Consider the following 14490-nt stretch of genomic DNA (forward strand, 5'->3'; position numbering starts at 1 on the left):
TCGTTTTTTTTTTTAATAAGAGTTCTTTACAAATAAAGCAATAATAAAAGTGGTCGATTTCACGCTTAAAGAAAACACAAAAGGGAAAGTGCCACCTAACGCCAACCCAACTCTTGATCCTTGGCTCTAAATACACACATAAAATATACTTGATTAAATGATGTCGGGTTCATTCAAGCTAGTATACCTCTAAACAGGCGTGACAGGCAATCATGAATAAACGTTTATTCTTAAAAAAAAAAAGAGATGGCTAAACAAGTTTTATAATCAATCTGTTAGTTTGTTAATTTTATGTGTAAGTTAGAAGAAACTGTTGCTAAATGCTTCATCAGACAGAAGCTTTGTCACACCAGGGCCAGAATCAAAACGGGAACAGGAAGCTAAAATGATTTTACAGGGAGCAATTTGGTTTTCGCATGCAGAAGTTGGGGTTAATGCTGAAAGAAAGAAGTATGGAGTATACGCACAAGACTGAGATAAGTGTACTATTTATGTTGAATTAAATAGAACAATGACAAAGAAAGTCCTTATTCCAGCCTTGTATGTGTGTCATGCACCTCTTTCTTCCAGCATTAACCCCAACTTCAGCAAGCAAGAACGAATCGCTCTCTGTCAAATCATTTCATTTTGCAAAACTGATTTTGTTTGTGACTTTTGAAGTCCTACTATAATTACAGAAAGTTCTTTTATGGCCAAGAATAGACGGCTCTTAGAAAGTTCAAATAGGTAGCCATATTCAGTAAAGGAGAAGAGAGTTCTAACTTGTTGACAACTAGATGTCCTATTAAAAAAAGAGGAAAAACGTTTTTTTTTGCATTCAGCACGAAAAATAGGGTGTCCAGTGATTGGTCAAGGAGGAACGCCTTGGCCAATTGAACAGGTCCCTTTTTTTAGAATAGAAGTGGGCAAAAAAGAGAATTATTTATGGCTGAAAGATAAGTAAACCTTTTTTATAAAACATCTGAAAAAGACCTCATATGAAAACCATATTTTAGAGTCGAAAATTACTTGCCTAAAAAAATGCCAACGTGTCTGCATGTCTTGTAGGATTTGACTGCTGGATGATAGAAAAACAAAACAAAATGGCGTCAGTGAAAAGAGGATGTTGTCAATTGTGCAGCATTGTGATGATGGGACAGAGGCTGGACTTTGGCAGACAGTATGGTAGAGGAGTTTCTTCTTTTTTTTTTTTGCAAGAGAGCGAAAGACTAGTGGTTGGTGCACTAGGCCAGGTGTGACAACAATACAAGTGAATGGTGGCCTTGTAGCGATTTAAGATACTCAGATGTGAAAGAAGTTTTCTAGCTCTGTAGAGGCAGCCCATTCCCTCTTTCCTGTCTTGATGTAGCCTGTACCTTTGATAGCCTCTTCCGAAAAAGGAAGTTTCTAGGGAATATCAAATTCACAAGTGATGCACTGTTGTATGTGTATCCTACTCAGATAAGATAATTTTAATTATCTATTTTTGCAGTTTTTGTGTGGGAAGATGTCACCTGATATTCCCAAACGGTCATCCAACTAGTAAGTGTTGTTTATATTAGAAAATTAACCAGAATTGGAAAAATCCAAATCATTATCAGAATCAGAAAATTTTCAGCTTAATTACCGATTCAAAAATTAAAATTTCTGTGGAAAGAACTCCTTTGCAATTGCTTCTCACTCATGGAACATATTAATATTGGACTGCTTCCTTGCTGATTACAATTTGATCATCTCCAAATCCAATGTTAACAAATAATTGTTCCAATAAGCAATAAAATGCAGTTCATACCATTGATCAATGTTAGTACTATCATAGTGCTCTTTATCTTATGGTTGACAATCATTCTTATCTCGTTAACCCTTACCTGTGAGTGATACTTGCCCTTGATAAGTAATGATTCCAATGTTAAAAAACAAAAGCTTTGCAATTTGAGTTAAAAAATGCATTGATATAAAAACTGCCATTGCTTGACTATAAAGTTTTGATCATACAGAATATTTATCATTCAGCATCAATTGTCGACTTAATTAAATCAATCAATTTTTATCCAGTTTCAACTTTTGCAAAGTCAGGCATGCAAATAGATTGTGGTTTACACAATATCGGTGGAGTTCTGCGATTCTGTGCTCATGTCCTGCATGGTGTTATTTTCAGTTTTCCTTCTTTTAGATTAGTTGCTCTAAACAAGATTGAAACTTTATTTTATCTCACTCTTTCAACAATAACCAGGGAAACAACAGATTGATTGATACGTTTTTCAAGAGTATTAGCTATAAAGTGATGCAACGGCTTTGACAAAGCTCGAACACTGTACACCAGCCCCGCATTTTCGATATTAACCACTGCAGCATCATCACTTTGACATTATATTTATCTGTTTGAAATTTTGTGAGTGGTAAAACAAAACAAAATGGCGTTAAAAGATGAGAAAAGGCTATTTTTCTTTCCTTGATTATTTTCAACTGACATGAATTGTAAACAGAGTTGATGAATTTTGTTAGGCGTTTAGGTTACGTTTGACGAAAGGAAGCGCGAGTTCGCCTTCGTGGTTGCAGCATAAACAGGTGTTGGATGTATCCGGTTCGTCCGTTGACTTCAATTGGTAAACTCATCTTCGAAAAATGGTGCTAGTTATTTTCACGGAATTTCATGGATAAACAGTTCCTAGTTTATTATCGGCACGAGTCTGGTTCAGAGACGCTGAAAAAGAAAGATAAATGTACATCGTTATAATTATCACGAAATGTTCTTTACATACATCCTTACATTATATATATATATATATATATATATATATATATATATATATACACACACACATATATATATATACACACACACACACACACACACACACACACACATATATATATATATATATATATATATATATATATATATATACAGTCCAGGTTAAGAATGCATTTGTAGGATAAAAATCCAGAGAATACCCACCGGGTTTATGTAACAGTGCTCAAAATTATAATAGAGCTATTCGTATTTATTTATGAAGACATGACTAGACTTTGCTATACTAGCACGTATATCTTTTCATTTAAGTGCTCATATTGGAAAATGAACAGAAAAACCTTTCGCCTGATGAGATCGTAGTTATTAATAATATAGATAGAAACATTACCTTACTAGTGTCTCCCAGCTTGTACATATATATATATATATATATATATATATATATATATATATATATATATATATATGTAATGTTGTTGACATTCAACAAGAAAGCCTATATAAATAAAGAATATTAAGCTAAGTTTCAGTGATCAAGTTTTTCTTCATTTTTCTTTTCATTTTTTCTCCAAATCCCAAGTGACAGATCGTTTTGACCATAGATGAACAACAAAAATGAATTCCTGATTTTCCGAATACTCTTCAGAAATCTTCCTGCATTCAGTCAATAACATCACAATATCTTTTGTTTTCATTTTCTTAATGTTTCCTGATATAGACTTTTTAGAATGAGATCCAAGTGTTTACTCATTTATTGAAAAAAATTGATGATGAATTTATCGTCTCTAATCCATTAGCAACACACCCATCGTTTTTCAGAATGAATTAGCATTCCTGTATAATTTTGCCCTAACATCTAACGTTATTGTAATTTCTATTCCTGTTTTAATCGTGTACAAGCGACTCTATAAGTCACTCCGTCGGTCCATCTGTCGGTCGGTCGGTCTGTCCGTAACACTTTTGTGTTTAGTATTTTTGGTTAAGATCAAAGGTCTGCTGTTAATAGATGCTCTTCTTAGCTTTTTAAGCTTTTCTTAGCCTTTTGGCCAAGATTAAAGTGCAGTATCTGTTCCGGCAGATACTGCAAGCAAAGACCATATGTGGGGGCAGCCCCACATATAAGACCTTAGTCAATGTAGGGGCAACCCTTCATACCAATTGTCACTATCCAGCTCCCCTACTCCCCGGGAAGTTGGTGCACATTTCCCCTTCACTCCTCACATAAACAATCGGCCTTGTGCCTAATTTGCTCGGTGGGGAGCAAATAAATACCAACCCGACATATAAGACCTTGGTCAATGTAGGGGTAACCCTTCATACCAATTGTTACTATCCAGCTCCCCTACTCCCCGGGGTGTTTGTCTTCATTTCCCCTTCACTCCTCACATTAAAAATAGGCCTTGTGCCTAATTTGCTCGATGGCGGAGCAAATAAATACCCTTTTCTTGTCCTTTTGGCGAAGATCAAAGTGTAGTATCTGTTCTTACTACATTCTGTACTTATATTTGTAACCTTGTGATATAAAGTGGGGGATCACTTTTCTGTATTAATTTAATGTAAAATGATTACCCCTTTTACAACCAGTCAGTCTCAATGCCATTCAAGTCATTCTCCAGATCATTCAAGCTGTTTTTGAAGGATTCCAGTTATTTTTTAAGCATTCAAGTCATTCTTAAGGTCATTCAATTCATCCTTAAGTTCATTAAAGTCATTCTAAGTCATTTACTTTTTATCTATTTAAGTCATTTCAGCCAATTTTTCGGTCATTTTAGTTTATCTTTAAGAATTTCATGTCAATCCTACATTCACGCATTCATTCATTACACGAGAGCATGCGACTAATGGCTATCGGACTTGTTTTTATTCCTATAATTTTCAAACTATAAATAAAATATAGAAAATTACATTTTTCCTTTCTATGGATGACCGACACAAATAAAGACGCCATAATATTATTATAACTTTCTTTGATCAAAACGAAAGATACTTGTCCAACTATTTTAGGCAATGCGGTTCCGAAATGTAGTTATGGAGGCGTTTGGGAACAAAGAAGCAGACAGACAGAAATTACAATTATTTCTATATAGATACACATTCAAAGAAACGAACAAAAAATTACTTCCGGTTTTCACTAAACAAAGAAAGTAACTCCGTGACAGCTTGATAGTCTACGTCACTCATCACCAACGTCTGAGGGAGAAGACGTCACGTTTGTTGTCCAAAGACATTCAAGAAAGTGATGAATTTGCTTATACATTTCAAGGTAAAAATCATATTTGATCTGTTGTATCTAAGTCAACTAAGATGGTCGAATGGATAGAAATATTTTATCAAAGGAGTCAAATGTTTGAAAGATATATAAAGTGTTGAATAGCAGGGAATAAAATTACCGATGAATAATGTTTTGTTTGAGCTGGACTGAAACGATGACATTCATTTGATTGACAAAGAATAAATGCACAAGCGATTGCCATTTAAAAGGGGAAAAAGTCAGTCAGAATTTAGAGGGTTATGTACAAAAAGAAACAATACTGAGGAAAACCCGTGGAGGTCCGACCAGCGCCTGTCAAAGGCCGCCTCGAAGCTCTGTAGTGTGAACTGGTTTACGACCTCATCGGGTAGTTGATTCCAGAGAGGTGGACATATCGACACGTTATTTTGAGGGGATAACAAATACTTATACATGAGGGGGCTTCAAACGACGAGAGGAGTCAATGTTCCATTGATGGAGAGTTAAACAAACGTTCTTTGATTGGTTAGTTGTTTTTGTTTTACGGCATATCAACCCTTTGCAGGTTATTTAATGCCGAATCTAAAGATTTTGAAGAAATTTTTTTTAATAGAATATATTTGTTGTTTTCAAGTTGGTTTCTATTTAACCCATAGTTGGGACCCTAACAGGTACTACCTCTCTGGGTCAGAGTGGACCTGGAAGCAATGGTAATTAAAGGGTGGCTCCATACTCCCCAAAGCCCGCAAGCTGGGGCCTCACCACTGGATATAGTTTAAGGTCATGTCCAGGATCAAACGTTCTTTGGTGAAGAAGAGGACGAGTGAGTATAATAGAAATAGTATATATAATAGACAAAGTCTGTAAATACGTAAAAGTTGCAGAAACATCTAACAATTGCAGTAACAACCGGGACAAATTCACATGTTTTTTCGAAAGATGACGTCACACAAAGTTACATTTCATATGACATTTATTCACACACTGTGTTACCATTTCATTTGACTTCACATTTTGGATCTTGATTTCACCGGCTTTCACGGTGTCTCCTCCCCGGCTTCTAGTCTGACTTCTTCGACTGACTTTCAACTACCAACTGGCGTCCGTGAATATATTGAAAACTGGCGTCCGTGAATATATTGAACTAATTCTTTGTGATTTTGTACATCCGCAAAGAATCCTATCAGCTGACATCTATATCACATATTTAGGTATTATTATTGTTAACGCACATTCCTTTTTCTGAAAACATATTTGTTTTTATTTATCTAAAATTCCTTCTTGTTATTGTTTATATAATCTAGTCAAGTTAAATTCCTAAAACGTCATTTAACTATATTTGTCCTTGAATTGCATTTTTATCTTTAAAACGAATCTAATTCAAACTACACGATAATAATAATAATCTTCTTTCTCAGATAATTCGGCAATACACCGGATATGCTAATATACAAAAGCTCAAATGAGACTTTATATCGAATATTGCGTTCATTAAAATTACTGCACTTGTACTGCCGTCAACGAAAATACGTTCGCCTTATCCAACTAGCAGTAAAATCTCACACCTCCACTTTGGAGATCCTTAAATCTTGAAAGATTTTCTTATATCTTAGCTTCTTTCCTCACCTGCTTGCCTTTAGAATCCCCTTTTTTGTCACTATTTCCCCATCTGTACCAACATGCAAAAATTTAAATGCAATGTGAACGAATATCTTGTTGTCCGACTTCCTATTAAGGTTGCTCTTTTACAAATCTGGTCCCTATCAAAGTATCCCTCTATGTATAAACTGCAATATGCTTTGTTTAGGCTGAATAAAAGAAATCTTTTTACAGCTCTGGCAGAACTCAAACAAAGTGTTTTTCCCTCGGCAACAAAATCAAGATGAATATAGGCCATTGTTGAGGTGGCTTGTTCCCTGTTGATCGAGGCAGGTCTCTTGTCCTGTGCATTTCTAGGAGGTTCACCCTCCCAAACTTTTGAGTGAATTTATTATTTATTAGTTATTACTTGCTGCCTAAGGCACCTTGACTGAAGAATGTCGAAGGGGCTGCCCATGCAATATGTAGTAAGCCAGAGTGCTCCTTCTTTATGGACACTAATTTGACTTTCCCACCTTTTGCCCTTGTGTCACGTCATATTGCGGTGGAAAGGGAGTAAATAACTGATTTCTGGTGGGGCCTCTCGATGCCATACTAGTGGGTAATTGTTACAGCTTTACCTTATCATGTGCTACAAAAAAAAAAAAATTCCTCTCTTTCTCTCTCTTACTGTCCCTCTCTGTCCTACTCTAACCAAGTCTGTCGACCTGTTCCACAAACCCCAAAAACTCAACATGAAATATCTAAAAAAAAAAACACGAATAAACCTAGAACTCCATCCTCCAACCTAGACCCCTACTACCATGTCTCCTTCTCCAACATCAGGGGTCTACGTTCCAACCTTCCAGAGGTTGAAACACAATTACAGGAGACGAAACAGGACTTACTCTTTCTAAGCGAAACTGGTATAGGGCCGACCACTTCCCTAGATGAGTTCATAATAAAAGGATACTCTAACTTAACATCTAAATCTGACCCCCAAGATCGCCATGGACATGGAATATGCACCTACATTAAAGATGGCTTCCTGTATGGTAGAGATATCTCCAGAGAAGACCCTAATTTACCTTATATGTGCTTCCGGGTTGCACTTTCTTACACCACCACATTCATATTTGCCCTCTATCGCCCCCACAACAGCGGGGTTACTGTCAAGAGTTGATCTGAGAAAATTTACCTCATCCTGTCTGCTCATCCTTCGGCTACCATTCATATTTGCGGTGACTTCAATGTCCATAATGTGGAATGGCTGACCCACTCAAATAAGACAGATGATGAGGGAAGGTTCTGTTATGATTTTGCCATTGCCTATGACCTCACTCAGATTGTTCACGAACCCACCCGTGTGTCGATACTATTGCATGCATGCCTTCTAGATCTTTTTCTCACAGCTTCCCCTGAGCTATGTTCATGTTCCGTCCTACCTCCCCTGGGATCCTCTGATCACACAGTTGTATCAGTTAAGATAAAAATGAAATACAATAAGTTTTCAGATGTACCTCTCCACCGTACTGTATATAGATACTCTGTGGCTGATTGGGATAGCGTTCGTACATTCATATCTGATCTACCTCTGCATTCCATGTTTAAAAAGGATGTGTCCTCTATAGTATCAGACCTGGTTAATTGCAGGCCTAGACCGATTCATACTATCCAAAAAAATTCCAACAAAAACCTAACAGCCAGCCATGGTTCTCCCCAGAATGTGCTGCTGCTATTGCACACAGAAATCACTTTTTTCATAGCTACCAACGTAATAGATGTACTGAGACTAAAGCTGCCTTCAGGACTGCCAGCAACCACTGTAAAAGAGTAATAAAAAACGCAAGAGAGCTATATGCTCAGTCCATCAAATCCAAAGTAGCTGAGATGTATATATTAGTATTGAAATTATACCCATATGTATATATTAGTGTTGAAATTATATCCATATGTATATATTAGTGTTGAAATTATATCCATATGTATATATTAGTGTTGGAATTATATCCATATGTATATATTAGTGTTGAAATTATATACATATGTATATATTAGTGTTCAAATTATATACATATGTATATATTAGTGTTGAAATTATATACATATGTATATATTAGTGTTGAAATTATACCCATATGTATATATTAGTGTTGAAATTATATACATATGTATATATTAGTGTTGAAATTATATCCATATGCATAGATTAGTGTTGAAATTATATACATATGTATATATTAGTGTTCAAATTATATACATATGTATATATTAGTGTTGAAATTATATACATGTGTATATATTAGTGTTGAAATTATATACATATGTATATATTAGTGTTCAAATTATATACATATGTATATATTAGTGTTGAAATTATATACATAAGTATATATTAGTGTTGAAATTATATCCATATGCATAGATTAGTGTTGAAATTATATACATAGATTAGTGTTGAAATTATATACATAGATTAGTGTTGAAATTATATACATATGTATATATTAGGGTTGAAATTATATACATATGTATATATTAGTGTTGAAATTATATACATATGTATATATTAGGGTTGAAATTATATACATAAGTATATATTAGTGTTGAAATTATATCCATATGCATAGATTAGTGTTGAAATTATATACATATGTATATATTACTGTTGAAATTATACCCATATGTACCTATTAGTGTTGAAATGCTAAATCAGAATCGGGAAACAGAACTTTTTTGGGTATTAGAATCGGCATCAGAATTGGAAAAATGTGGCTATTTACCTATGACTAACACCATTCTTTTTATTGGTTTTATTTAATTTTTTAAACATAATTTTCCATGTGTTAATGATGAAAAAAGAAATATCATTGATTTTTAAACTGCCATTAAAACTAAAATCTATAGATCAGAAGTGTATTTTTGCATTTGCAAAAATATATATTGCACAGAGTTTGGTAGTAATCCGGCCTCCGACCTCCAACAAAAACGACTCTATACTAAGAAATTTGTAAAGAATCAGAATCGAAATTTGTAATTATATCGAAATCGGGAATTTAGAACAGAGTCGGTTATTGTATTTGAATCGTGCCACCATTACATATAAGTGTACGCGATAGACTTGACATAATACATTACTAATCAGATTATGGTTGATGAGTTTTAAAATGTTTTTGTTAAGGTTTTCTTTTCATGCTTTAGATCTGCAAGTTTGACTTTGAGTTGATTACGAAACTGCATGCAAAACAATCGTGCATTTTTGCATCTTTCTATGCAACGTATAATTACCTGGTGATTGTTTACAAAACTCTTTTCCACTTTGCCCACATTTTTGTCAGCTAAAAGTGATACTTTATGAACTAGCTTTCCCTACCCGGCATTGCCCATTAGTATTATTATTTGCAATTTGTTTGGGAATATTTTTATACCAAATTTGACCATTTGTTTTTGAAAAAGTATTTTTGTAACTCTCTATTAAAGGATACAGAGTTTTTTTTTTTTAAGTTGGCGCCTGTATCAAAATAATTCTGGTCCGGACAAAGTATTTTCTGCAAGGAATAAATCCAATTACATTTTATTATTCTTAAAAACATGCTGCAACACCCAGGGAAAGAACTCACAGGCAAAAATCCAGTATTAATTTTGTATAAAAAACGTTATTAAAAAATCGAGAAGGAGACTAACTTTATTTTATATATTAGATGCTTGATAAAAATGAACTACAAAATTCAACTGACTATTTCTCTATGCATTTATCTGTACAAGCTATCTTGAAAATGATGCGCGATTAGAAGAACTGATTTTGCTGAATTCAAAACCTATTAATCGTATTGTATTTAAGTATGAACAGATATCATTGTGAAATGTATTAAGTCCAAAGATGTCTTTCTGGCTATGGGTGTAAAATAGCAAGTTGTCTTCAATTAACGATAGCAAATGAATCGTTTATAATAGGAAATTGTCGTCGGTCATTAAATAGCTCTAAAATAGTTGATACGCAATATAAAAGACAAAAAAATTACACTTTGTGATCTTTCTTGTTTTAAGATTTTGGTTAGGTTTGACATAAAGATCGAGTTACAAATGTATCAAGTACTCCCATTTATTTATACCAAAGAAGAAACATTCACTTGGGCAGAGCAAAACCTTGCAGGAAACGACTGCTCTACTCCATCTTTATCCCCACCTCGACCTTACCTCCCGTCAGGCTTAGTAAGCTATTGACTTTATCATCTGGTTGTACATCTGTTATTTTTAAAATTTAGTAGAAGCAATATATATATATATATATATATATATATATATATATATATATATATATATGTGTGTGTGTGTGAATATATATGTGTGTGTGTGAATATATGTGTGTGTGTGTGTGTGAATATATATGTGTGTGTGTGTGTGTGTGTGAATATATATATATGTGTGTGTGTGTGTGAATATATATATATGTGTGTGTGTGTGTGAATATATATATATGTGTGTGTGTGTGTGAATATATATATATGTGTGTGTGTGTGTGAATATATATATGTGTGTGTGTGTGTGTGAATATATATATATATGTGTGTGTGTGTGTGTGAATATATATATATGTGTGTGTGTGTGTGAATATATATATATATATGTGTGTGTGTGTGTGTGTGAATATATATATATATATATGTGTGTGTGTGTGTGAATATATATATATATGTGTGTGTGCGTGTGTATATATGTGTATGTATATATATATATATATATGTGTGTGTGTATATATCTATCTACCTATATATATATATATATATATATATATATATATATATATATATATATATATATATATATATATATATACGTATACACACTGATTTTTTGGCCCCCCCACATAGGTGTGGGTGTGTGCGTCATTATCCGACACCTCCTCCTTTATTTTAAAGAGTTCTGCTGTAATACCTTAAAGAATATATCTTACATCTGCAAAATTTTTATCAACCATTCTTATCCAACAGAAGGCGTGAAAATCTTTTTTAAATGGGACAACCGTTCCTCACACTGCTCCCCATCCCCTTGTCTTTAAAGATCAACAACCAAGTTGAACAGTTCTCGGTTGGAATCGTCTTTGGACGATGACGTCAAAATTAAATGTGCATGAATCAGTTACAAGATGTTGACTTCGGTTTTGTTTGCGTTGGTATTATTAAATACTAATAGGAGAGACCATGTGAAGGTTGCCAACATTTCTAACAAAAATGATTCTATGAACCAAAAACAGCATGAACTAACAACAGATTAAAGTGATACAGGCTGAAAACATGATTATGTCGATTTAATCTAAGAAATTAATATTTTTATTTCTTTTATTGCTGGCAAGATACTCTGATCAAGATCAACTTTTTTGTCTTTAAAACTAATTTTTAGTTGCGATTGTGCTTTTAATTCAAAAAATTCAGCTTGCAAAATGATCTAATTCATAAAACTCATTCTGTTTGTATGTCTGTTTTGAGTTTTTTCATTTTCAAAGTGCATCTCCTCCGATATACAGGGTCGCAGAGCAGTGCGAAGCACATAAAATAATTGCATCTTTTGTAGACTTCTCTTTTATGGGGTTTAACTGGTAAAAATAGCTGCTAAGGGGTAAAATTGAAGAAAATTGGAACCTGTAGGATAAGTTTATTAACCATGTTCCATTCTGGTTCCATTATCTATGCCAGGTTATCTGCTAGGCTCTAATTCCTTCCACATAGACCATTCCTTCTATGTGTAATGCTGAGATCGGACCCTACTAGCCCACATTCATAGAAAGCATGGGTTCTTGGTAAAATCGGACTGCTGTCCCAACAAAAAAGATCACCATGTTCAGGTTAGCACAGATTAGCAGCTCATGGTGACAGCAACAAATTTTTTGCGAGTAAATAAATGTCAATGCTTAGAAGTCTGTCATATTTGTCACATATCATAAACAACCAATGACTTTTGCATCATTTTTAGTGCCGTAACAATTGTCACAATAATATTCGGTAATTTTTGTCTAAAATCTGTTAAAACGTTTAATTTTATTAGTGCTATTTTATTAGTGTTATTTTATTAGTGTTATTTTATTAGTGTTATTTTATTAGTGCTATTTTATTAGTGCTATTTCAACGATTTTTAGTTGTTGACCCATTTTATTAGTGCTATTTTATTAGTGTTATTTCATTTAGTGCGCTTTTATTAGTATTATATTACTAGTGTTATTTTATTTAGTGCGCTTTTATTAGCATTATTTTATTAGCATCGTTACATTTTGTGTTTTTTTTAGCTTGAGCATTTTATTAATGTTATTTTATTTAGTTTTATTTTATTTAGTGCATTTTTATTAGTGTTATTTTATTTAGTGCATTTTTATTAGCGTTATTTTATTTGGTGCGATTTTATTAGTGTTATTGTATTTAGTGCATTTTTATTCGTGTTATTTTATTTGGTGAAATTTTATTAGTGTTATTGTATTTAGTGCATTTTTATTAGTGTTATTTTATTTGGTGCGTTTTTATTAGTGTTATTTTATTTGGTGCATTTTTATTAGTGTTATTTTATTTGATGCGTTTTTATTAATGTTATTTTAGTTGTAGCTTTTTATTAGTGTTATTTTATTTGATGCATTTTTATTAGTGTTATTTTATTTGATGCGTTTTTATTAGTTGTATTTTATTTGATGCGTTTTTATTAGTGTTATTTTATTTGATGCGTTTTTATTAGTGCTATTTTAGTTGTAGCTTTTTATTAGTGAAATCATCATGATTTTATTTCTGATTAAGTTTTAAAATATGTTTTCCATTAAAATCTATTTAAAAAAGAAGCCACGTTGTCTGCTGTGAGGAAATTGCTGCAGACCATTGCAATTCTTAAAAGAGCGAATGACGAAAGGCATTGAAACGTTTTATCACATTAAATGTAAAACCCTTTTGATTATGAACATGTGTAGACAATAGCAAACTAAGTATCTTATTTTCAACCGACACCTGTTTTCTTTTATCATCCATTTTTAAAGACATTCGGCTCTTTTGGAATAGAAAGTATTCGTCGAGTTCTTCAGCTGCAGACTTATTAGAACATATGTACCGAAAATGTCAACTCAATATATTTATATGTTTAAAAAGAAAAACTCATTATATATTTATGCACAAAAAAAGAAAAGTCGTAGATATATGAAACATTGTGATATAAAAAAGTGGAGATAAAATTTAGTCTGAAGAATGCGAACATTGAAATTTGTGAAGATGCAAGTTTTGGGCGGGGGGGGCAAATTTTCCTGTGTTCATCAATCTGTTGGCCGGGTGGTTTCTTATGTTAAATTTAGAAAGTCCACTCTGTTTGGTATGTCATGCTTAGGACGGGCATATCCCTCTAAGGGACAATGTGCTCTAGGCAGTTGGTCAGTTTGTCTGTCGTAGAATGAGAAACAGTATTTTCGTTGGTCTGTCACGCTTAAGTTTGAAACAGTATTTTTTTTTGGCTTTTATGGTTTCTATCATGAAATAACATTATCGTTGGTCTTCCGTTTAAAATAGCATTTTCGTTGGTCTGTCATGATTAAGTTTGAAATAGCATTTTTATTTAACTGTCATGCCTAAGGTTGAAATAGCATTTTCGTTGATCTGCCATGCTCCGGGTTGAAATAGTATTTATGTTGATTTGCCATGCTCAAGGTTGAAATAGTATTTTCGTTGATCTGCCATGCTCAAGGTTGAAATAATATTTTCGTTGATCTACCATGCTAAAGGTTGAAATAGTATTTTCGTTGGTGAGTCATGCTTAAGTTTGAAATAGCCTTTCGATGATCTGTTATGTAATTTTCATTTGCCTGTTATGCTTAAGTTTTAAATATTTTTTCTTTAGTTTGACATGTGTAAGTTAGAAATATTATTTGGAAATTCATAGGATGCATCCCGAAAGTCATATTTTATTTGAATTTGAATTCTTTTTTTTT

General features: G+C 33.2%; 1 protein-coding gene across 1 annotated transcript in view; it reads left to right on the forward strand.

The window, feature by feature from the left end:
* LOC145288105 (uncharacterized) overlaps positions 1-14490 on the forward strand; it is a 269577-nt gene that overhangs the window by 169639 nt on the left and 85448 nt on the right. The window lies entirely within an intron of this gene.

Source organism: Euprymna scolopes, chromosome 11 (assembly GCF_053919585.1).
Source record: "Euprymna scolopes isolate OS-2025 chromosome 11, ASM5391958v1, whole genome shotgun sequence".
In the NCBI taxonomy this organism is placed as follows: Eukaryota; Metazoa; Mollusca; class Cephalopoda; order Sepiida; family Sepiolidae; genus Euprymna; species Euprymna scolopes.